This window comes from Crocodylus porosus, unplaced genomic scaffold, assembly GCF_001723895.1.
Source record: "Crocodylus porosus isolate Cpor-Errol unplaced genomic scaffold, CroPor_comp1, whole genome shotgun sequence".
Lineage (NCBI taxonomy): Eukaryota > Metazoa > Chordata > Crocodylia > Crocodylidae > Crocodylus > Crocodylus porosus.
In genome coordinates this window covers 75,856,382-75,881,944 of record NW_017728949.1, presented here as the reverse complement: position 1 = coordinate 75,881,944, position 25,563 = coordinate 75,856,382, and the positions used below count along the sequence as shown (strand labels likewise).

Here is a 25,563-nt window from a genome sequence, read left to right as displayed (position 1 = left end):
AGTCTGTTCACCAGGGCCCCCCTTGGAGTCACCAGGAACAATGGCCACAAGCTGAGGGAGGATAGGTTTAGGTTAGATATTAGGAAGAACTACTTTATGGTAAGGGTGGCCAGAGCCTGGAATAGGCTTCCCAGAGAGGCGGTGCTCTCAGCTTGCCTGGAAATCTTCAAGAGGAGACTGGATAGGCACCTGGTTGGGGTCTTATGACCCCTGCCACCCCCAATGCTCCTTCCTGCCCATGGCAGGGGGTCGGACTAGATGATCTGTCTAGGTCCCTTCCCACTCATTGATTCTATGATTCTATGACACTCTTAGGACAGCAACAAATTTAAAAAAATCAGATGATGTGGACATTCTATGCCAATGGTTTGCAACCTACATAGACTCGAGGCATCCTCTGTTACACTCATGGTACTCACCAGCAAATGCCAACTTTTAATTTTCACACATTTTTGGCTACAGAAATAATAGAGCAATTCTTCTCTTGCAAAGCACTCAGAAAGACCATAACGGTGCAGACAGTTGTTAACACTGTGAATTCCTATTTGAAAACTCTGGATTTATTTTGTGACTCATGTTTGCACACCTAGCAGTGTTAACATTGTGTGTCATCCTGCAGCACCTTTGAAAAGTGCTCAGGGCACCCTAGGGTGCTGTGTTTTCCTGGTTGAGAATCACTGTCCTAAATGTTTAGGTCTGCCACTTACTCACAGAATCATCAGATACGTTAGACATTTTTGGATATGCTTAACGTTAGTTAAACCATCTGTAATATGGCACACTAAAGGATAAAATAATGAGTGTTTCATTATTAATTCAGTGAACATTAGTTCATAAAGTACTTTAAGGTCACTTGATAAGGATCCCATTCTGTTAAAGTACATTTCCCCAAATTTAGTTTGAAGCCTCTGGATTCTCAAAATCACAATCTGTGTGGATTGACCCTCACCATTCCTAATGTCTAATTCAATTCTGTGTTGAAATAACTTTCCAGTGAATGCCTGCTAAACTGGCCTTTTTTACAATTGTGTCATAAATTATATTCTCACCTCTTTTCTTCTGAGGGATCATTTCAACAACTACAGTGGTAGAATTTCAATATTTGTTGGTTCAACTTTTTGAGGTTCAAAATAAATTGGGGTGCATCATTTTGGGTGTCCAACTAGGGACATTTTATTTGTTTCCTAATCAGGTACCCTAAAATTATAGGCATCTAAAATAAATGGCCATTTTTTTAAATTACAGCCTTAGCTACCCTGTGACAGCAAGAAAACAGAAATTTTATAAAGTGTTTGTCATTGTTAAGATGCAAGTTGCCCTTCTAAAAACATTGATATCAATTTCCTGGGTAACTAGGAGAGAAGGCACTTTTTTAGAAAGTACACTTTTTATTTAACACACATGCTGAAAACAACCTAAAAGCACTTTCTCTAGTCAATTGCTGGTCTTCTATTTCTTACTTCAAATATGTAGTGAGACACATTAAAGTAGTCTCTGATCATGCTAAGGTTACAATCATTAGAATACAAATATCTAATTTTGTCTTCAATCTATTTGAATTTCCACTGATTTCCAATGAACTAGGATTTTTTGTCTCATTTAAAAGTAAAGGTCAAAATTATTCACATAAATCCACTGTAGTTAATTAAATTATGCTATCAGAGAATTTATGACAAAATCTTTTAAATGACGTGGAACTTTAAAAAATGGAAAGACAAGGTAGACAGGCAACTTAAAGACTAAATAAGATATATGTTGAGCATAAGCTTTTGTGAACTTGAGCTTGCTTCATCAGATGCTGTAAAAGGACAAGCACAAGGCTTTATGCATATGTACCCTGCCTTCCCCCTGCCTTCAGGCTAACGAAGCTAGCTACCACGTTAAAAAAATGGCATAGTGATTATCATCAATGCTATTTTTATTCCTGTTGACCTTCATTTTTTGTATTGTTAAATAGCTTAAGAACAAGAAATGAAATGCATGACATTAGAACACTTGCTATATTCCACAAACTGAATATATTAAAGGATATTTTCCCATTGAAACTGTGAGCCTTGCAGCTACAGGAGAATGGTCCCTCACCCCACGCATGCCTCCCATTTCACTTTGGGAAGGTGAGGTGTAGATAACTGTGTTGCAGCACAAAGGCTCCCTGGGTTAAAGGATATTTTACCATTTAAAACTGGTAGATTTGAGATTTTAGAAATCCAGACCCATTTTTACTGCTGTAGCCTCTTCCAACTTGCTTCCATATTCAGACTATTCAACGAATATTTTAAAAATGCCTTGCTGTTTATAAGGCCTCAGGCAATGGTTAAACTTAATACCTTTAAACCTATACAAATACAAAATCAATCAAAAGGTACAGTGTGAAGGATATGAAGGTCACCTTGTTTCAGTGAGACTAGGAGGCAAAAAAGTTTTAAAGAAAACTTTTTAGAGTTTTCCTGAAGATCATGATTGCAAAAAATCTTCACTTTTATGAGCCAGGAAAAAATGTCACTGAAGAGATTTATGACTTCTGCCATTTGTCACTAACTAAGAATATTTCAAATGAGAATATTTCCTGTGCTTTTTGAGTGCCTCTCACTATTCACATTCTGAAGACTACCCTTTTGGAGACAGACAACAAGATGCAGCCCACTGTTCATTCCAGTGTGTTCCATCAGAATATCACTTACAGCTCTCCAGACCTTCTGTTAGCTTTCTGCCTATAAGCCCATGAACAGGCATTACATATGTGTGCATTACATTACATTTGTGGCAAGAGAAAATCCTTCCTCGCAGCAGAAAAAAGGAGAATGTAGAGCCATTTAAGGGCTTTCTTGTGGGAAAGGTCAGGTTCTTCTGTAAGACGATAGATCAGGTACTTTGAAGGAAGATCTTCCTCCTCCCAGTGGAATGGAGGTCCGCTTCTCTCAGGTGTGGAGGACACCCAGCATCCCACAGTCCTCTGCTTTCCATCTCTCCCTCCCTCCCACCAAGGCAGAGCACTGTCTCCCTCATTCTTTGCCCCCTGCATGCCTCCATTTTCACTAGGAGGTCTTTGGGGTTTGGGGGACAGCTGTGACATGGTCTGTTGCAGCTGCTGCTTTTCAGCAGTTGCCAGCTACCTATGGACTGCCTGCTGCTTTCCCAGGTAGGGGAGAAGATGTATCAATCAATGGGCTTTCCTAAGGTTGTGACTGGTCCCCTATGTAGCTTTCCAGCCAGGGGGCTGGAACTGGGCCACCCTCAACCTTAGAAAAGCCCAGGGGGTTAGTATGTTCTAGTGCCTGGGTTATTTTTCTAATGTAAAATTTGTCTAATTTCTCTGAAATGTATACCTGTCTGTGGCTTACATTGCAAATTCTTAGCCCTTGTGTTTGTAATTAGGGAAAACCCTGAAAATGTACCTTTTTAGCCTTGTTCAGGCCTAGCCATTGGCCTTTTATCTTGAACAGAAGTGGTGAGCCTGATCTTTCGGTTTTTCTTCTCCCTGGAGCCTGCCTACCTGATCTGCTTTGGGGCCCGGTGCTTTCCTCCATGGCTGTGGTGCCCACCAGGACTGCCCAGGCTGAGTGCCTGCAGGTGGGGACTGCCTGGGGGGTGCTACTGCAGAGGGAAGCACCAGCTCCCCCACAGTTCAGGGTCTGCTCAGCCCACCAGCACCACCCCTTCTCCCACTCCATGCCACCGGAGAGGCAGGTAAGGACTGGTCCCAACTCTTGTTTTTAAAAACCCGCTGCTTCAATTTAGGGAGAATTAAAACAAAATAAACCCTCGTGGCATGTACAAGCAGCCTAGTTGTCCCACTGCATACAAATTTTGAGTTGTTCCTTTCCCTGAATCTGAAAGAATGCTTAACACTTCCACTGACTGTAAAAAGGATTGAATTGTCTGGATCTTACACTCACTTCATGGAATGTTTTAGCACCTTATGTTACTGAAAATTGGGATTATTTTCATAATTTACATCATTTGAAGTTTAGAATGTTTTGCAGGAGAAATCTTACCTGGGAGATATAGCACTCTCTCCGGAGTCTGGACATCTTGGTCTTACTGCTCAGCTCTGCAACTGACATGCTGTGAAATGTTTTTAACTTAATTTTTTCCATCAGTAAATCAGGAATAAAGATGGTTACCTATTCATGTATAATGCTGTAAGATCTATTGTATGAGGGCTGAGTATATTAGTTATTGGAAGAGTTCCTACAGTTATGAGTAAATCAGTTTTTTATAAATAGCCTAAAGAAGTTTCAACTATTGAGAAAGAAATTCACTCTAGAAAAGTTCCTTTCATTTATATATTCCATTCCTGATCTTTGAAAATTACAGCAGAGGGTGATAAACTGCAAGCATTGCATTTTTACTAATTATTCTTGCTGAATAATGATATGTTAATGATAAGCAGTTTTATACCACAATGATTGATACCTCTTTACATGCAAACAATGTCAGCAGAGTATTCTGATTTAACAAATATACTTGAATAAATATATTCAATATATATATTGAATAAATTAGTGTTCAGAATGGTTCATATTCATTTTGCTATTCAATTTTGAATTCCAGATCAGGATCTTTTGTAAAGTAATTCATTGTCAGCACTCCATATCTAATTTGAAATTTTTTTCTCAGCTTATGTAGTGTCTCAAAATTTCTTGTTAACTAATTTAATTTGGTTACTAGATTAATTGCAAGAGACTAGCTATCTGCAGATGACTCTACACTAGGGACTAATGCTTATCGAAAGGAGAAAAACTATTATCCTTTTATTTTTAGAGGGTACTGTGTGTAGTGCTGTCTTGAAATTGCACCAAAACAGGTTTAAATTGGATATCAGGAACAACTTTTCTGTCCAAACAGTAAGACAGTGGAATAGAATGCCCAGAAAAGCTTTGGAATTGCCTTCATTGTAGGCCTTCAAAAGGAAATTAGGTAAGTATTGGTTAGGAGTGACTCAGAAGTGGCAATGCCTGGAGTATGCTGTAAAGAGCAACTTTTGAATGTTCAGGAGATCCCCACATATGTATCATTCTTAGAACACGGGAAAAGCTCTACAGTTTACAATGGGTGCATCTACATGTGCACTTTACTGCAGAGCTTGTTACTCTGTGGGGTCAGGCCAACTCCCAGGATCTCAAAATTGCACTGCTAGACAGGAGGGGTCAGTGTACAACTGCACATACACAAACACAGAAATCAATTAGGTACACACACACACACACACACAGAGTCAATTACCAGCCTAGGTATATGCACACCTGTCACCAGTTCAAACACCTGCACACACTATAAGACCAAAAATTAGACCAGAATCAATTATCAACATCTGGACACCCAATACACACACACAGATCATTAATTTGTATATCATGCACACAGTGACATATATGTATATTAGTTCACATACATACCACTCACCTACATGTACCCAGAGGTGAGTTTCTAACTTGGGTGTTGTGATGTGTACGTATGTGCTTGGTGTACTTGGGATGCCTGGGGAAAGGTTAAGGTAAGAAAGTGGAAGTGTAGGGAGTGAAAGGTGCTGGGACCGGGATTAGAACTGGTAGACTAGGGAGAGCTGGGCTGAAGAAATGAGCCTTGGGGGTTACTTTAGATGAATTGACCTTAATTGATTCAAAGACAATGCCCAAAGCCTGCAGAACAAGGGAGTGATGCCAGAGAGAAGCTGGCACAGAGACTGGGACCAAAGCCGGAGTTACGGGAGAGCCAAAAGGTAAGCGGGGAGAGGGAAACTGGGAGAGAGGGTGCAGGGGAACTAGAGAGGGTGTGGAGGAAACTGAGGGCTGGCTCTGGGAACTAGGGGTGCTGGAGAGGGACTGCTGGGGAGCTCAGGAAACTACAGGGGGAGGAGCTGCTGGTGCCTGGAGCTGGAGAAGGGCTCTGGCTGCCCAAAGGAGCTGCAGGGAAGTTGGTGGCAGGCCAAAGGATTGTGGCTGGGAGAAGGGATGGCTAGAGAGGGTGTGGGGGAAAGCTGGAGAACACAGAGCGGGGGCAGGAAAGGTTGGGAACAGAAGGTGCAGAGAGAGAGAGATAAGGAGTGGGGAGAGGCAGCAGGAGGCAGAAATGCGTGGGGCTGAGAGGCTAAAAGTGGCAGGAAGAGCTGCAGAGAGACATGGGAAGGAGGCGGTGGGCAGCAGAAACAGGGCCAGGAGGCTAGAAGCAGCAGAAATGGTGGGAAGGGCTGTGGAAAGATGGAGGAAGAAGGTGGTGGATGGCAGGAATGGGACTGAGAGATGGCAGAAAGCAACAAGGCTAAGAGGCTGCAGCAGGGGAACAGAGAAGGGACAGAGAAAAGGCAAAATGCAGCGGGAGCAGGGCTGAGAGATGGCAGAGAGCAACATGGCCAAGAGACTGCAGCAGTGGAACAGAAAAGGGCAGAGGAACTGAGAGGTGGCAGGAAAATGCGGGGGAAACTGAGAGAGAGAGACAGAGACTGGAATTTAAGATGGGGAAGGATTGGGGCTTAGTAAAATACAGCCCAGCTCGGGGTTACAAATGACAGTGGTTTTATTGAACAGAGAAGATGGTGACACAATATCTTATTGGTTCCTCTGCATACACACACACACACAGAATAGCAGCAGGGGTTAAAGAGGCTTGGTGCAGCAGCTGAAGTCTGGGAGCAGAGAGAGAGAGTCCAAATTGGAGGAGGATATGTGCAGGTGATATCTATCTATCCCAGAATGAAAGTTGGTCCTCAATGGCCAGTTGGGTTCTCCTTCAGCTCGGTGTTGTCCAGAGGGAGTTGCTGGCAGGGCCTCTGGGGTGCACAGGCAGCGTGACATGGACCTGGTCTGATTCAGATAGAAATGGCATTCCCACTGGGTCTGTCTTCACTGCCCGTTTTTATAGGGGCAGACCTTGTGTGACCCTAGTGACAGGAGGCATGCCCAGGCAAGGGTTAGCCCCTGGTGTACTGAGCATGTGTGCTCCAGGCAGGGATGTGCAGTTTCGAGTGTCTGTAATGGCGGGGTGCAATGGTAGAGTTGCTGGCTCTGCAGGGTCTTTTGTCTTTCAAAAGCTGGGTTCTTGTCTCTGTTCCTGGGTGAGGTCCCTGGTTCCTGGATGAATCAATGCAAGGTGATGGCCCAGTCATTACAGGCCATTCAGTAGAGGCCTGCTACCATTGTATTTCAATCATTCACAATCACTCCCATTCATCTGGGAAGCAATTTACATGGGAGGGGTACATGACTCATACAGTTGCAACACAGGGGATGCCCTGGCAGAGGACACAAGATGGAGGCTTGACATACAAAATGGAAACTTGACATTACCTTGGTTCACTTACAAATACAGGTCTAAACCATAAAATATCCATATGAAACAACAAAAACCAATATGAGAATTATAATAATGCAATATACAACAGAAAAAAATCAATACAAACCTAGCAAAACACTATTTACAATATAAAAAAGGGGCTTGTCATATAAGAACTTAGCTTACCTAATATTACAAATAACTACTTATAAGGGATACAGTGTATTAGGGCACAGTAAATTAATTAACTCCACTGTAGGATAGTACTGAGTGTCTCAGACAAGTACTATCCTACAGTGAGGTAGTTATTAGGAGTGTGCAAAATGGGACCTATTCGATTCAGATTCGGCCTCAATCAGGGAGAGTGATTTGATTCGTTGATTTGGATCACTGTCTCTGATTCGATTTGGCTAAATCCGAATCTGAAGATTCAATGCTGATTCAGAGAATTGGTGATTCAGACATAGACATAGCTTTAAATATTTTTAATATGTACCTTGAGGTACCAGGCGTGGCTCGTGAATGCTGTGATGGTGGGGCAGATGGAGCGTCTCACAGGAGCACAGAGGAGTTTCCTGCGCGCTTGGTGGTGAATCCAGAAGTGATGAAGCACTTCCAGGTCTGCTGCTGAGCATGCTGGGGAGCCCCCACACTCCTGTGCGATGTTCCATCCGTCTCACCATTGCAGCATTCACGAGCCGCCTAATACCTTGAGGTATGTATAAAAAACATTTAAAGCTGTGTCTATATCCAAATCGCCGAATCTTTCCAAATGTCTCCAAATTGATTCAGAGGGTTCTGATTCAATTCAGAGAGATTAAAGGGTCTCCTGATTCCATTCAGATTTGGAGATTTGGCCACCGAATTGGGCCAAATCTTGGCCGAATTGAATCGGGGACTGAAGATTCACACAGCCCTAGTAGTTATGTGTGCTGAAACACATGTAGATGGTGACTGAAGCTGGCTGGGACACGATGGTGCTACAGTGTGCAGATGGCCTGCACTGTAGCACCCTTGTGCCCCAGCCAACCCCTCTGCAGCATGCTGAGCCAGGGCAAAGCAGCTCAAGGCTGGCAGGATCATCCCCCTGGCCAGCCCAGGGCTGCTTTAACTTGGTTGCAGTCCCAGGCTCCCATGTATATGCTGCACCTGGGAGAAACAAACTCCAGCACAAACTGCACCAGAGGTTATTGCTATGTGCTAATAATGTGTGGATGCACCCACTGGGTAGTAATTAGAGGACCATGCTCAACAGCTGGGGGATGAAACAGTTTCATAACCAGCTTGCTTATGGAATAAGATTAAAGGGACTGAAACAAGTTTATGGAGGGAACAGAATGATAGAAAAGGAAGTTCTGAATCTGTTTCCTGTTACTAGTTTCCCAAATGATGGCATTTGCTTGGACACTAGTCATAAGCAAATGGTCCAGAGGCAACTATTTAAATAAAAGTTTTATTTTTGGAACATCTTATGAATGGAGCAAAGTGAACAATGGGGAATTTTTGTTAGAAAAGTATAATGTATTTAAGTTAATTATTCATTTAACTTAGTTTTATAAATGAGTGACTAATGAAACAAGTATTCATTGACTTGTTTATCTAAAAAAAAATGTTCGATCAATTACAAGATACGTTACCTGACCATCAATTTCCTGAACTGAATGAAAACAAGAAAATGTATTCTTAGTTTACAAAACAATATAAAATAAAATATTAAAACATTACTGGTGTATTCACACTGAGGATGGAGGAAGATAATGGTCTCTTGTGAGGCTAGTCAAAGTAGCTTGCATCTGAGTGCCAGATACTAATGTGATAGGAGTTGTGTAAGTACATCAAAACAGTCCTGGAAGATATTTTGTGAAAGGCATTTTATTAAATGGTGTTTGCTATTGTTAATTAGTTTGTATTTCCTCCTTCTCTGGGGGAATGCCAACCTGTGCAAGTGGGCAAAAGACATACCCACCTATGCATATAAGCTTTATACTTAGCTTTTCTTGAAGATATTCAGGTGGTAGTTTGACCAATGAATACAGAGAACTAGAAATCCACCACATTTTTCTTGAAGGTGAATAAATTCTTTGCATATAATTTCCTTAAAATTCAGTGGTGTCCTTCAAATTGTATGTTGTCCATAGCAGGTACATATGTAGGACAGAATAACTGTCCAACCATAATTCTTGCCATGAGATTATTGACTTGATTTTCAGATATCAGTTGAATGAATAAAACAGTGGACAGGCAAGTGTGTGAAACAGGACATATTTGATTTAGATTTGGCCTGAATCAGGGGATAATGATTCAATTAGTTGATTTGGATCATAGTACTGATTCTATTTGGTCGCATCCCAATCTGATCTGATACTGATTTGGAGAATCAGCGATTCGGTCATAGACACAGCTTTAAATGTTTTTTTCTACATATCTTGAGGTACCAGGCATGGCTTGTGAATGCTGAGGTGGTGGAGTGAATGGAGTATCCCACAGGAGTGCAGGGCCCCCCCCCACATGCTTGGTGGCAGAGCCAGAAGTGGACCGGAAGTACTTCTGGTCTACTTCCGGGTCTGCTGCTAAGCACACAAGGGACCCCTCCCATGCTGCGGGAGGACCCTGGGTGACTACTCCAGACCCAGAAGGTTCTAGGTGCTGAGTTGGGGTCCACTGCTGAGCACGGTGGGGAAACCCCCTGTGCTCCCGTGGGATGCTCTATCCACCCCAGCATTTCAGCATCCACAAGCTACCTGGTACCTTGTGGTATATAGAAAAAACATTTAAAGCTGTGTCTATGTCCAAATCATCAAATCTCTCTCAATCAATTCAGAGGGTTCTGATTCTATTCGTATAGGTTAAAGCGTCTCCTGAGCCGAATCTCTGCTGAATTGAATCAGCGACCGAAGCTTTGCAAAACCCTAATTTTAAGGTATTTTTTAAATATATCAATACTATTTGGCTGCCAATCTCCCTGCTTTGCCCTGGGTCTGGAAGTGGAATTACCAGAAGTAAGAGACATTAGTGATCTCATGTACCTTAGCTTTTCCATAGTTAATCACTGTGGGTGTGAAAAAGCATTCATGGGACCCCACTCAGGTTAGGCAGCTTAGTGAGTCAGGATTCATGCATGCAAGTGTTCTCTGCTTGCCAGGTGGAGGTGTGGGCAGCTGGGTTAGGGACAGACCAAACACATAAACTGGGTTAAGTGATCAGACACTGGTTTAAACCTGTAACAAAACAGATGTTCAGTGTACATAAACCAGTTTGAAAATGGCTGAAACCAGTTTGAGATACTATATTTACATCTATATTTCATAGACATTAGGACTGGAAAGGACCTCATAAGATCATCGAGTTGAGCCCCCTGCCCCAGGGCAGGAAGTCAGCTGGGGTCAAGGGATGCCAGTGAGATAAATGTCCAGTTGTCTCTTAAAGGAGTCCAGGTGATACTACACCTGGTGGAATGTAGTATTAGACTTAACTGATTTGGGTCAAACTGGTTTATGCAATGTCTGTCCCAGATCGCTTGCTGGTTTATGCCTGAATTTCCTCAGTCCAGAGAGAATGTCTGTCCAGTTTCCAACTGGTTCAGCCTAGCTAGGTTAGACTAACCTGCAAAGATTGAATTGATCGAGGCTTTTTGAATAGCTGGCTCTAGCCCCGAAGGTAAATCAGAATGGAGGGGCTGTTGGGATTGGGGGTGCTGGCAGGACTTTAAAGGGTGGCTGGTGGGTCTGTAGGGGTGGGAGATGCTGTCTCAGCTGGAGGTGGTTCTCAGGAGCGGGGAATAGCCCAGGACAGCAAGGTTAAAATTGTACCGCCCCAGAGCTATGGTGAGTGTCTGGGCTTTCCCAGCTCTGGAGCTGTGCTGTGAATGTGTACATGCATTCACTAGGCCATGTTAACTCTTGCTAGATAGGTTAACCCTTTGCTAATCTTAAATTAGTTCATCTCTAAGGCATTCTAAGCCCTGTGAATACTTGTACACTAAGACATTTAGAGGGAATAACTAAATGTAATACTTGTATGTACCCTAAAGCTCCAAATCTCAGGGGTTACATCATTACTAATGATAATTCTCTCAGCATTATTTGATAGTAACATTGTGGGCATGTCTACATGAGACGCTTAATGCACAGTAGATTAATTCTACTGTGTATCAATGCATCATGGAAAAAGCGCAGTAGAATTAGCCCACTGCACATTGTCACAAAAAGACAACGTGCCTTTGCTACTGCACAGTAGTGCCAACTACTAAACATTGATTTAGTACCTCATATTAGAGCCTAGATCCCTAAAATATGCAAGATGTCACATTTGGCCATTTGAAATGGAAGCTGTACAGCGTGGAGAAGCAGAAAAAAAGCCAATTTTAACAATCTGGACAAAAATTTCAACATTAAGTTTATGTTTATGCTCCCCTCCCCCCCTCCACCCCAGCCTGCCTGACATCTGATACCTACAGTTAAACAATCTGTCTTTATCTCCTGCATCTTCTCTAAATTTGCATTTCTGCAGAACAGCTTTCCATGACTGGCTTTTTAAATAACTGAGAGATTTCTGACCATCTTTAATTTCTCTCTATTTTTATTCTTTTTTTTTGCCTGATAAAGGACATGGCATTCTGAAAACTTGCAAATAACAACCTTTTTTCAACTATTTAGTTGGCTTAATAAAAGACATCCCCTCTACCCAAAGAGTTCATCTGCCCCAGTAGCAAAGGCACATGTAGATGTTACCTGCAAATGTTTGCAGGACTGGAGCCTGTGTCCCAATCTGTCACACAAGCAGAAAAATCAAGATGTCAGAGGGATTAGTTGAAGCATGGTTAGATCACAGAAACTGGTTAATTTTTTTAGATCCAAAAATATGTCAATTAAAAACAAATAGACCAAACATGTCCAGTCAAGGGTTTGTTTTAAGCCAAAACTATAGCTTGCAGGACTTTGTTACATTTTAATTTTGTTTTCAACCTACAGAAAGAAGCCTTTGTTTGCACTCAGGAAAAGCACCTGTGGAATCCTGAAACATTTACAGGCATGTCTTTAAAAGCTCATCATTGTAGTTAAGATTTAATCTATCAAAGTGGCGTAAATAATGTAGACATAGCCTCAGGTGCCTCTTCTTCCCAGAGGAGGTAGAAAAATAGCTGGAGTAAGTATTGCTCTGCTGTATTTCATAATATTGTACAGTTCTAACAGTGATAGGATTCTGTATTATCCTTGAGTTATGGTCTTCTAACTATTTATTACAGATTATTAATAATGTGCTGAAATCCACAAATGGAAAGTATCAGGCTTATGTCAAAGCTAAAGATGTAAATAATCAAGCAAAAATACTATCTTATTAAAAAAAATGAAGGAATTGTCACAAACTATCCTCTATGGTTTTCCTTTTTAAGTAATAGTAAAAGTATTTTGAGGACCTGAAAGGGATATTCAGTTGATTTATGCCCCACATCTGACCTACTTTTAAATGACTACTTGAAGAACATCTTCTAGAGTCTAAATATCTTTATGCAAAACCACTACTGATACTTAAAAAAAAGCCTGATTTTTTTCACCCAGTCATTCAGTGTGGCAGAGCACTTTTGGTGTCTGCCACTTTAAGAGCATGAATAGGCAACCGGTAGGTGTGGCCCCAGCTCTTATAAGCAGCCATTTTAAGATTCAGGCCACCAGAGCTAAAAGTAGCAGTCTATTGCCTGGTACCGAGGAAACAACATACGGTGGAGCTGCTGTTCCAGTAACACTTAGAGGTGAGGGCAGGAGCTTATGGGGATGGCTTGGAGGCTCCTGCTCCTGGGCGTGACCTAAAACTGCACCCTCACGGGGATGGGTTCCCTCGTGGGCTGTTCACGGTGAAACAATCCCCCAGAAATGCCAGGCCAGTTACCATCCTGGTGAAAGGTGAGGAGGGGTGCCTTAACCCCAACCCCCACTTTCAGGTGGGTTGTTTATCATTGGAAGCAGTAGAGGACCAGGTGTGCCCAGGTGTGGTACCTGAGCCCGTGTGGGGTGCAAGACCCTAGAGAGTGAGAGTGGTGGGCCAGGCATGCCAGTGAACGGCACCTGAGCCTGCAGGGGTTTTCAACCCTGGGCCCCAGCGTAGGGGGCAGAGTATGTGCCTCCAAGGAGGTGGAGGTGCAGAGCGGGGTGCAGAGGGGCACCTATCATCCTGCACAGGAGTGGTGAGGCCCCATGAACATGGGGCCCTGAGATGAGGCCCTGTAAGGAAGGGGTGTGAAGTGGGCCCTGGTGAGCAGAGGGTGTGAAGGTAGGTCCTGCTAACATGGGGGCCAGGTTAAATCCAGGTAAGCCTTCAGGTGTCTGAGGCCAGAGGTCAGCTGGAGGCCAATTAACTACCCAGCACCCACTCGGATAAGGGCAGTGGGAGGTGCCCAAAAGGCTGTGCGCTTGCTGGCTGGGGAGTGCAGGGAAAGAAGCCTGAGGACCCTCTGGGTGAAGGCAGGGTGAGTGTGGCCCTGGGAAAGAGGAGGAGCAGTGTGAGAGTGGCCCTGCAAAAGGGCAGCATGAGACAGACTGTGTGAGAGGCCTCAGTGAGAGGGAGGCAATATGAGTGTGGCCCGTACAGGGCAGAAAGTGAGAAGCCTAACACTGTGATGAGTTGGGCCTGGTCTCAGGCTGGAGCAGAGCACAGCTTTTAGGAACATCTGTGAGGCTTGGGATGCAGTTACAGCTGCATACATAGGCCAGGAGAACAGGGCATTTAAAGGGCAGCCTCTCACCTAATTAAGATCCTAATTACTTAACAACAAGGCATGGTAGGTGAACAGGCAGGCAGCGTTCCCAGAGGCAGGTGGGAGCCTAGCGCTGTGGCTGGTTGGGGAGTTCCAATGTTGTCACAGCCAGGTAACCTGTCTGTATTTTACCAGCTACACTTTTCTATCACCAGTTTGACACTCCCCTCGTTTCCCTGCAACCTACCTGTCTTTCACCTGTTGTCTCTCATTCCTTCTGATCCTCACTGCTGCCCATTTGCATTTTCACAGACGTGCTTTTTGTATTTTGGCTTCTATTCCACCCAGGAGAGCATACAAAACACAGCAGACTCTCTCTGTATGCCTGAAGAAGGGTATTTATGCCTGAAAGCTGGCAAAGAATAATTTCCCCAGTTATTTAGTTGGTCTAATAAAAAAGTCACATCTACCCAAAGAACCTTGTCTGCCATATAGTTGAACACACAATTGAAAGTCGTGTTCATTGTTTGAATATACTTCATAGGTGGTCCTCACCATCTGTTTCTATTCCTGCACTTAGCTGGGCTTAATATCTCCTTGGCTCTATCCTGGGGGCTCTATAGCTTTAGGGCTCCTTGGTTCTCACTCAGTCTCTAAGGCACCCCCGTAAACTGGATATATGAATGAATCCAAACTACTTTTCCTCTGGCACCAGCAGAGGTGCCAGTATTTTCAATTCAACTATGCCATAAGTCTTGCAACATTTAATGTTTTCTTTAGAGCATTAGCACCTGGAGCCATAATATTATCTGAGAATCTCAGCTTTCATTTTTAAATAAAAGAGATCCTTAGTTTTCATGATTGTGGGGAGAGGGCTTGAAAAGGTGAACACCTAATGGTTCTAAAAGAAGGAGGCAAATAAAAATAACTGGGCATTTATTATTTAAAAAAGTTGTCATAACTTTTTCACTAATCTTATGGTTTTTAGACACTTGGATTTTGATTTTTGGACCACACAGGAATATGCTGCAAACCTCTGTCTGTGAACCATAGGGAGGGGTAGACTAGTAAAAGTAACATTTGCAGAGGGCACAGGAAAGCAAGAGGCAGATATAGGGACAACAGTGTTTGCTCCATTATACTCCCTTTCTGCTTACAACTAGTTCAGCCAGATGCTGAATTTTCTAGCTTGTATTATGGTTGTAGCAGGGTGCTGGGACATGCCTGCTCCTTAAACAGAGCCAGCAGCCTGAGAGGCTGCTTGCAGGTGGCAGAGGGGAGGTAATGAGGAACTCACCTGACTGGAAGAGGCTCGGGCTAGAGCTAGATAAGCCCAGAGCCTGCCCAGGTCAGGTAGTCTTTCTCTGGTAACCACAGAGTGAGCAGCTCCTGGCTGCAGGGACCTGGATTTAGCTAAACATGACTGGGTTTTACAGGCAAGCGGCCTTTGTTTATCTCAAATCCCTGGGGGGTTGGGGTGTCTGCCAGAGGACTGGGACACTTTTTGTTTAAGTGGCACTGGTAGTTTAGCACTGGCCCTGTGTTGGTGGGCTCAAGGCCTGTTTAGAGAATTACTGATCCAGGCACCCTCAGACCAAGCGTGGGACTCGGGAAGGGGTCTAGGAGTCTAGGAAGAGGCTGAGACCTGGGCTCAAGGGTCCGTGTGCTCAGGAAAGGGCTGAGCCAGGCTAGAGGGTTTACAAGCCCAGGGTGGCTAAGCCAGACTAAAGGGCCTGAGAGGCCGGAGGAAGGACTGCATGGGGGTCTGAGAGTTCAGAGGGAGATGGCATAAGGGAGCAAGGGGTTTGAAGGCCTAGCGGAGCCGAGTGTACAAAGAGTTAATATCAGAGAGGGAGAATATCTGTGAGGCTTGGGGTGTGGTGTGAGGAGGAAAAGGAGCCACACAATTTGCCCTTAAGGCTACAGGGGCCTTGTAAGACTGAGAGGGACTTGTCAGTCCTGAGGACAGGATTGAGGCTAGTGGGGGGTTTATGAAAGACCCAGGGGGAAACTATTAGGATTAGGGGCTGTTGGCAGCCTCCCTTCAACCTTAAGAACAAGGCACAGTGGGAGGAATCTAGGGAGAGCGCCGTTAGAGTCTTAGCCAGGCAGGAGCTGCAAGGCCACAACGGGGCATCACGAGCCTGTCACAATGAGGCCTGGCTCTCCTAGACTTGTTCATCTTGCCCCATGTTTATAATTTCTCCATTTTCTATCCTTTATATTTTTGTCTTTCCCTCCTCTTTTTTCTTCATTTGCCAAATACTTTTTCTTTCATTCTTTCCTTCTCTTTCCCCATGACATTGACTTTCCTTTATTTTTTCCATTCTTCCTGTCACCTTATGAGCTTGAACATATATAGACTGCCTCCATATGCTGAAGCCCAAAACTTAGACAGAATAATGTCAGCCCCCCCTCTCAGGCTCTCTATCTCAGCATGTTCCTTACCTCACACTCTACGCTCAACTAAAGTAGCTTCACTGCCTAATTTCCAAGGATTGGCATATACTGAATGGGAGTGAGTAGGTAGGACATGATTCTTAGTAGTGCTCTCAGACTTGCAACATAAACAAAGCCCTTATGTCAGCTTACAGATAAACAGGACAGCTTGCACCATATTTAAGAGCTACGAGTGGAGAGGAGAGGAGATGCTGACTTGGTTCTTGGGAGCGCTAGCAGCAGGTCCCTTGTAGAGGAAGGCTGTAAATTTAGCTGGTGACAGTGACAGAACAATGCTCAGTGTTGTGGGCATCTCACAAATTCCCTTCATTGCTTATACCCCTAAGCACTGAAAGTCTGCAGGTGTGGGATTTATATCTTTAATTTATTCTGTGTATAAATTGATTTTTTTAGAAGGCTTTTTTAATTCAATACCTTCCTAAATTCACTTACAAAATAAATAGAATAATGTCCTTTACTTTAGTATACTCTCAAATGTAGGCCAACATAAGATGGAACACAGATTTATTTAATCAGCCAATACCTGTAACAGATCAGAAGACCAGCACATGCAGACTAGTTTAAAAATGGTGGAAACAGGTCTAAGGTTTGCACTGCCCCTCAGCAAAAGGCAAATGTGTATGCTGTTCACTATGGATCTAAAGTATTTGACTTATAGGAAACCATGTAACTTAAATCAATTCTGCCTTGGGGTTTTTGAGTCTGCCTTGGGCTTTTGGTTCACACCTGACCAAAAAGTTGTTCTAATGTATCTGCACTGGGGGAATCTATACATAGCTCAAAGTAATGTCTTTGTCACTTTCAGGTGCAGGACTACTTGGAATAAACCATTACCAAATATTAATCCCTCTGTTTGTAATTTCTATAACATAATATGAGAAATGTCTTTGGCCAGCACATCAACATTTTATGAATGCTGACTAATTTAAAAAATGTGAATTGATTATTTCAAACAGATTTTTCTGTACTTAGGACTCCAATAAGATTTAAGAGTGCTCCAAAACATTTAACCCTTTTTTTTTTTCTTCTTCTAATGTTCAGGAACCAACCTAATTTATGACACCAATTTATATATTGAGGAAAAACTACATGTGAAATGCCACTTGGCAATAAGAATCTACATGGCTATTTCTGTCCCATCCCATCCCTAAGAAGCTTAAATGTTTTCTGTGGGTATTGTAAAACTGAGTGCTTTGTAGCAGGGAGCTTGTGGTCCTGCTACTTTAAGGAGAATCAGGCTGCAGGTGAGGCAGAGGCCAATTAGGACATGAGCCAAAAGGGGCCAGGCTTAAGAATAAAAGCCCCGGACCAGAGCTGGGCAGGTAATCTGACCTGGAAGTCAAGGAAAGTGGAGCTCTTGAGCAGAAGAGCTGCAGCAAGGCTCCTGAAAAACACCTGAGCTGGCATAGGCAAGACCGGTGGTTTAGGGATTGAGACTGTTGGTGTGATGGACATCTCAACTGGCTCAGGAATGGGGCCAGGGCCCAAGGGATAGGGGTCAAGGCTGAGGAACGAAACCACAACTGAAGGGAGATGAGAGCAGAAAGGGTCAGGGACACATAACCCATTAGGGGTGAGAACAACCAGGGCCAGGGACTCATAGCCGGGCCGGGGCAGAATCGGTTGGAGGATCGTAGATTCATAGATGTAGGGTCGGAAGGGACATAAGTAGATCTTCAAGTCCAACCCCCTGCCCTCGGCAAGAGAGAATACTGGGCTCATATGACCCCAGCTAGGTAATTATTAAGCCTCCTCTTAAAGACTCCCAAGGTAGGGGCCAGCACCACTTCCCTTGGAAGTTGGTTCCAGATCCTAGCTGCTCTGACCGTGAAGTAGCATCTCCTGATATCTAGCCTGAATTCACCCTCTGCCAGCTTGTGACCATTATTTCTTGTCACTCCTGGGAGTGCTTGGGGGAACAGAGACTCTCTCAATGCCTGCTGGTCCCCCCTGACTAGTTTGTAAATGGCCACTAGATCCCCCCTCAGCCTTCTCTTATGGAGGCTGAACAGGTTCAGGTCCTGTAGCTGGTCCTTGTAGGGCCTGCCCTGCTGCCCCCTCATCATGCAAGTGGCCCTCCTCTGGACCCTCTCCATGTTGTCCACATCCTTCCTGAAGTGCAGCGCCCAGAACTGGATGCAGGACTCCAACTGTGGCCTGACCAGTGTTGCATCGAGGGGGAGGATCACTTCCTTGGACCTGCTTGAGATGCATCTTTGGATGCATGACAAGGTGTGATTGGCCTTTCTGACTGCATCCCCACACTGTCGGCCCATGTTCATTTTGGCATCAATGATGACTTCAAAATTCTCTTCTGCCTCTGTACTGAGGAGAAGGGAGTTCCCCAGCCTGTGGGTAGGGTGCTGGTTCTTCCTCCCCAGGTGCAGCACCTTGCACTTGCCAGTGTTGAAACCCATTCTGTTCTCATGTGCCCACCCCTGTAACCTGTCTAGGTCCGATTGCAGCCTATTCTCCCCACATCTTAGTGTCATCTGTGAATTTGAACAGGGTGCTTTTTATACCCCTGTCCAAGTTGCTGATGAAGATGTTGAACAATGCAGGCCTGAGGACCAAGTCCTGCGGAACCCCACTGCCCACACCCGTCCAGGTCTCATCTTTGAGTTTCTAAGGGCCTTCTCCTGCTAGCCAAAGTCACTATTGGTATATGAATGTGATTTCAATGCTTTAACTAAATATCTTAAATGATTGTAAATTTAGATATAACATTCACTTGCTCTTTTTAATTTATCATATCTTGTATGCTTCATTTTGCAAATTGATGTATTTAGACTTGAGAGGCTGCTCAGATAACACCAAGAGGGTGGAGAGAATGCTCCAAAGTTACAGATACCTGCAGAAAAAGGTTTTTGGGACTCATCTTGTAAAACAGACTTAGTGTAAAGGGATGTCAGTGGTAACTTTGTATGTATACTTCATATACTGCCAGATTACTGGAGAGTAACAGATTTTAAAGTTTATATCTGGAACCACTTGGAAACTTTTTTACTTGTAAATATGAGTAGTATTTTACATAAACAATTTTGGTCTTTGACTAAATCCAGCAAAACTCTTGGATTAAATAGGCATGTTTCTCGGTATAAAAGTTTTCCAAACAATCCTTTTAAAACCTGCAGTACATGAGTGGGGTTAGTCAAACTGCTCAGAAAAGTCATAAACTGTGAAATTATTCCACTGTACAGAATAGAATAAATGTCAAATGTTTAACAAAAGGTTTCTGTGTTTTCTTTAGCAATTTTCTTTAGCAGAAGAATGGATTCCCTGAAAGGCTTCGACTGCAGAAGGCAACGAAGTAGAAAAGGTAATTCTTCTGCTTTCTTGATTCTGGGCTGAGGGCCAAAACAATTGTTTTATACCATACTGGGTGCAGTGATCCAAATGGGATGACAGTGAGGACTAAGGTTCTGCTTAAATAAATACCTTGTGCATTGATCAGTCTCACTTCTGGTACACTCTTGGCCCCTGCTGTACTTCTGCATGGTAACAGTGTCTGTGACATGGAGCCATCCTCGCTTTGCACTATCTGATGATATTTTTGGGAAGACTATCTTCCAGTGTTAGATTAGGGGAGTTTTCTATTTGCTCTGTGCTGCTGTGCCTTAATCACCTGCCTCTTAATATATACTGGAAATTGCACATAAACATGTTTATTCTCACTAGATTAAGTTCACCACAGGGTTAGGAAGGTACAACTCTATAAGTATCGCTGGAGTTGGTCTCACTTGCATCATCAGCAAATCTAGGCCTATCAGATGGTGCATTCACTAAACAAAACAGAGAGGTAAATTCACTGAGAGCTGTAAAATGGTTAGAAAGCAGCACTATAATAGCACACTGGTTTGTGTGGGTGAGTATGACATGAGTGTAATTTAGGGGGCAGGAAGGAAGTGGGTGGCAAGGCAAGCAAACATGACATGCTGAGAAGGGGAATGTTCCTAGAAACCTTAAGCCAGGCCACTTCTTTTTAACAGGAAAGTATATAAGATAAAACAGCAGCTACCAATAATTTAAGTTATCTCCAAAATATTGTATTTACTTGAGTATGAGATGACCTCCCCAATACTTAAATTCTATATATGGAAGATGTATAAACTTGTTATGATTTTCCAGGTCAAGAATTTAATTATTGGAAGTTTGCCTTGAACTTCTCCCCCTCCCATTTGCTGCAGCAAAAAAATCTGGGGGTCAGGTGCCCTCTGCCTACTCCTAGCTCTTTCTCCTGCAGCCCCTTCTCCACCTCCTTCCTGTCAGACCCTGCTCTCCCTGAGCACGTGGAAGTGATGGGAAAGTTTGAGAACACTGCCCTTGAAATAAACATGTTTGTAATAATTTCCCTATAGTACTCATAGACTTAATTCATCCAGAATTGATGCATTCTACCTTCTTTGAAACTGTTGCTGCAAATTTTAGCACAGGTACTCTGTAAATCGCTTATAATCAGCAATTTTGTACTGATTTATAGCCAGTACAAACTCTGCATGATGCTACTCCAAAGCCAAAAGGCTTGTGATTTTACTATATAGTTCATTGGGATGGGCCCCAGCAGAGTCAACAGTATTTCAAGCCATGGTGACCACACAGCTTAGTACTGCTCTGTGTCTGTGTTTGTGTGTACTCCAGGTGTTCCCTCTCCCAACCCCCCACAAAGAGAAGGATCCATGTACTAAATGGCTTCCACTCATGGCTGGAACCAGATGGTCTTGTCATGAGTCCTCAGATCCTCAAAAAAACTATATGCAAATAAGGCACAGGGCAACCTGGTCCAACTATATCTCATGGAGGGCAGGGCCACACTAATCATGTGCAAAAGGCTGAGAGAGGGGGTAACAAAGGGATTCTGGCTAAACTGTTTGGGGCCCCATTGTCTGTTTGCAAGACATTTAAGGCTGGTAAAGAAATGTGAATGACTGGAAGTGGGAAAGAAAGGCACAACTCAACTGTGGGAGTGAAGAGAAAGTAAAAAGGTGTGCAGTGTAGTGGCTTACCATGACTTGAAAGAGTCAGAGCTGAGGGGCACCGCACTTCCTTAATGACTTGTCTGCTACATGTGCTATAGGTCATTCTTGAAAGAGAGTGGCAAATTCTATAAATTTTCTTCAAAGAATAATCAGTTTCAGTACAAAAAAAAAAATTAACCTAAGAAATGCAATTTTGTTTCTGGACAGTTGAACTAAAATTAGTTTTCCTGGGGAAAGAAATAGTTCAGTTAAAACAAAAGACCTGTGTAGAAGAGAATATGCAAACCTACCTTGTGTGCAGTTTTTAGACAAATGACAAATTAACAGAGATATTAAGAATTTTTTCCCAGTTTGCACTTTTAAAAACTCAAAACTGCAATAGCATGAAAAAGATAAATAGTGTCTGCAGACAGTTCTGCATTACTTCTGATATAAAAAGTAATAGGATGGAAAATTACTATGGAGAAAATGTGCCTAGGTATTTAAATAAGCAACACCTTTCACTAGAACGTATCTAACAATTGACTGATGACGAGCACATTCAATATTCACGATGTCAAAATAATCTCTCTTTATATGAATGGCTTGATATGCATGATTTTGTGAAAATATGACAATGGAAAAAACTATATTGCAACAGAAAGACAAACAAGCTTCTGTCTGCATACTTGGTGAACATGATGGCCCAGGTCTATGATGTTTCTTTCGCTATTCCTCTTGTGTGTTTGGGTTTTTTCTAATTCTTCTTTTAATCATTCATATTACTGTAGTGCCTAGAGATTCTGATGCAGATCACAGCACTTTTGTGCAACAGTAATCACAAAAGGCACAATAAGACTGCAACCAAGAGTTCAAACAACACAACTCGGGTTAGGCATGTTTGAGTTGCCTAAACCTGAGTTGGGGTTTGCTATGTGCAGGGGCTTGCTGGAGATAAGTCATGGAGGAAGGGCTGACAGGATTTGGGGAGAAAGGTGGGGATTGGCAGGTCTAGTATGGGCTGGTGGGTCTGGAGGGGTCTGTGGTTTCCAAAGGAACTGGTGGGCCTGACAGGTCCAGGGGAGTTAAATCAGCACAGTCCTGGGGCTGGGCTTTGTTAACTCCAGGACTGTACTTTGAATGCATTCAGGTGTCCACTAAGCTAGGTTAGCTCTTGCCAAGCTCTCAGTTGAGCCAGCTTTAGATCAGGTGTACCATTTTAGGGCCATTTAAGTCCTGTGAACACTTCCGTGCCAGGCCATTTATGTATAATGTTTGTACATATCCTGATATGCAACAATCTTACCAGCTTAGAAGAAAACTCAGCACATTGAAAGACTCTGGGGTTTCCAGACTTCTGAAAGTCCCCGTCCTGGCAGACAGTAATTAAGAAAGGGGAAAGAGCAGAGAGAAAAGACCTGATTTGCCTGAGTTCACAAACCAGAAATAGGAAAACATCTTAGATTGCCTCACTCCCAGTCTAATCCCCTGCTGCTGCTTTTTTTTTTGTTTAAGGAGAAATTACTTAGAAGTAGTAACTAGTTTTAGTAGATAAGAACTGGACTGAAATTGGCTCTAATGTGCGTCACAGAAGGGTAAGCAGAAACAAAACGTATCCTCTTCCTACCAAGCAGCTGCATTAGGACCCCTCTTATCTCAATCTGGATCTAGAACACAGCACAGAGGTTATGTTTTGGTTGCTTCCACACAAAGGAACAGGTGGAGCATGGGGCCACTGGAGGCTTAAAGACTGGCTGGGAGTCCAGGGATTGTAAGCTACATGCTAAGGCATCTACATGTGCATATTTGTGTGCTGCAATAAACTCTAGTGCTTATCGCACTGGAGTTTATTGCTCTAAGAATGCTGTTCATGTCTAAGAATGCAGCACATTGAACCCGGTCAGAGCAGCTTGGCTGACAGGGGGTCAGCCTGCCAGCCTAGGACCACTTCCCCTGGCTCAGTGTGCTATAGCAGGGCTGGATGGGGCATGAGGGTGCTTCAGAGTGGGGCTAGCTGGCAAGCAGTTCCCACACTGAAGCACTCTTGTGCCCCAGCCAGCCAATCAGCATCTATATGTGCACTGCTGTGGAGTATTTTACTCTGCAGCAGGATAGTTCTTGTATTTATAAGTATTACCCTCCTGCAGAGTGTAACAGGGTGGCCTCCTTGTCAGGTCTTTGCTGGCCACCCTGCTCCTGGGGTAATGGCCTGCTTCACTCTCCTGCCACACCTTGATGGAAAAATATGAGTTGTTACTAATGATGGGAGGCTACCCATTAGTCACCCTGCTGATGAGGGCCTAATACCTGCTCTGATCTTCCCTTCATGTGTTCCATGCCTTGCAGATGTTACTGTGGTGTTACTACTCTGGCCTATGGCCAGAGCAAACTGGGCACACCATTGTAGCTCTTCTTTATAGCCCCAGAGGGCCACTTGCATACCACCCCTTTCTCACTGGGGTCCCACTTACTCTGCTGGCTCTCACTCAGCCTCTTTCCCACTGCCCTTTCTCAGAGGCCACGCTCATCCTGCCCGGCCTCACCTGGGTTGGCCTTAGCTCTCCTCTCCGCAGCCAGTCCCAGCACAGTCTGTTAGATGTCTCCTGCTACCCTCACTTGAGTGTTGACTGAGCAATTGTACGATTGTAGGCCTATTTGGCACCTAGCCTCTCACCAGGCCACTATGCCCCCACTGGGCCTCCTCACTCACCCACACTCACAGGGTCTCTCTGCTCATTGCCTCTCTCACACAGGGTCTCACTCGTGCCCCTAGGCTTAACCCTACTGCCTGGGCATAGCCCCAGGTCCCTTCTCCAGCCTGAGCTCTGCCTTGGGGCTCCTTAACAAGCCCTGGGCTCCCCTTGCCCATTAGAATACCACCAGGGATGTGGGGCTGGGGTTTTTAAGGTGCCCCAACCTGCCTTCCACTGGGGAGGTAACCAGCCTGGCATTTCCTGGGGGCTCCCATGACAGTAGGAGCCCCACCAGACCACCTTTCCCTGCAAGGGTGAAGTTTTACATCTTACCCAGGACAAGGATCACCTCCACCCCATAGCCCCTTCCCTTACCTCCTGGCTCTGGCTGGAGCAGCCTCTCAGCCTGATGTTACCTCCTTCTTCCTGCAGCAAACTGCAGCCCAGCTTATATCTCTGGGTCCAAAATGACTGCCCTCATCAGGCACCTGGCTGCTGCCTGTTTTCTGCCCTTAAAGTAGCAGGCACCAAAAGTGCCCTGCCACACAGAATAAATTTATTTAACTCCAGCCTAATAGGGGTGCATGTGTAGATGCCAACAGTTTTACTGTGTATCTAAGTAGTCAGTTGCTCAGTAAATGACTTGTGGGTGTATCCACTTATAGGCAAAGAGAAACTTTGATTGAGTCAAAATGAGCACTGACAGACATCAAGCCCCACACTCTAACACATACCACTTTACATCAAGTGTCATGAATTAGTGCATCTCCAGTCCCCCTGCCCTTCAAATGAATGGATGTTCACCTGTTGGGTGATGGTGGGGAACTCAAACTTGCCTAGTGAGCTGAGGAGCCACCTTTCTCCCCAGCTCCAGGGCTGTCAGCATGGAGGGAGAGGCAAGCCAGGAGCAGTGAGCTGCTACTTTCATGACCTGCCAGCTTCCTCAGTCTGAGCTGGGAGGGGTGGGGGATTGGTGCCCCCTGCCTTGGGTCTGGCCTGGCTTCTTCCTAGACAGGAAGACTGGGGAAGTCTGTGAGGTGGGGGTGCTCTAATCCACCTTACTCCTCCCACTCTTGCTCAGGCCAGGCAAGCTGGCAGTTTGTGCTGCTCTTTTCAAGAACTTCTGGTTTGCCCAGGTTGAGCTGGAGGAGTGAGGTGGATTGCAGCATCTCTCCTCGCAAGCCCAGCCCAGATCAACTAGTACCCCAGGTAGTGGGGTTGTTGGGGTCACAAAGCAGGGGGCTCCAATCACTCACTTCAGCTCAGGCAGGGCATGCCAGCAGCTTGTGGAAAGATTTCATAGATGTTAGGGCTGGAAGGGACCTCGAAGATCATCAAGTCCAGCCCCCTGCCCCAGGAGCAGGAAGTCAGCTAGGGACAAAGGATCCCAGCAAGATTAAGCATCCAAGACTTTCTTAAATAAGTCCAGAGTAGGTGCCTGCACCACCTCTGGTGGGAGTCTATTCCAGATCTTGGGGGCTCAGACAGTAAA

The 25,563-nt window shown here is 44.2% G+C and overlaps 1 long non-coding RNA gene across 1 annotated transcript in view; it reads left to right on the top strand.

Moving 5' to 3' along the window:
- LOC109323183 overlaps positions 1 to 12,032 on the top strand; it is a 16,919-nt gene extending 4,887 nt beyond the window's left edge. The window contains exons 2-3 of the long non-coding RNA XR_002104569.1: positions 5,518 to 5,520; positions 12,019 to 12,032. This is a non-coding gene — a long non-coding RNA (uncharacterized LOC109323183). The remainder of the gene's footprint in view (positions 1 to 5,517; positions 5,521 to 12,018) is intronic.
- The last annotated feature ends 13,531 nt before the right edge of the window (positions 12,033 to 25,563 follow it).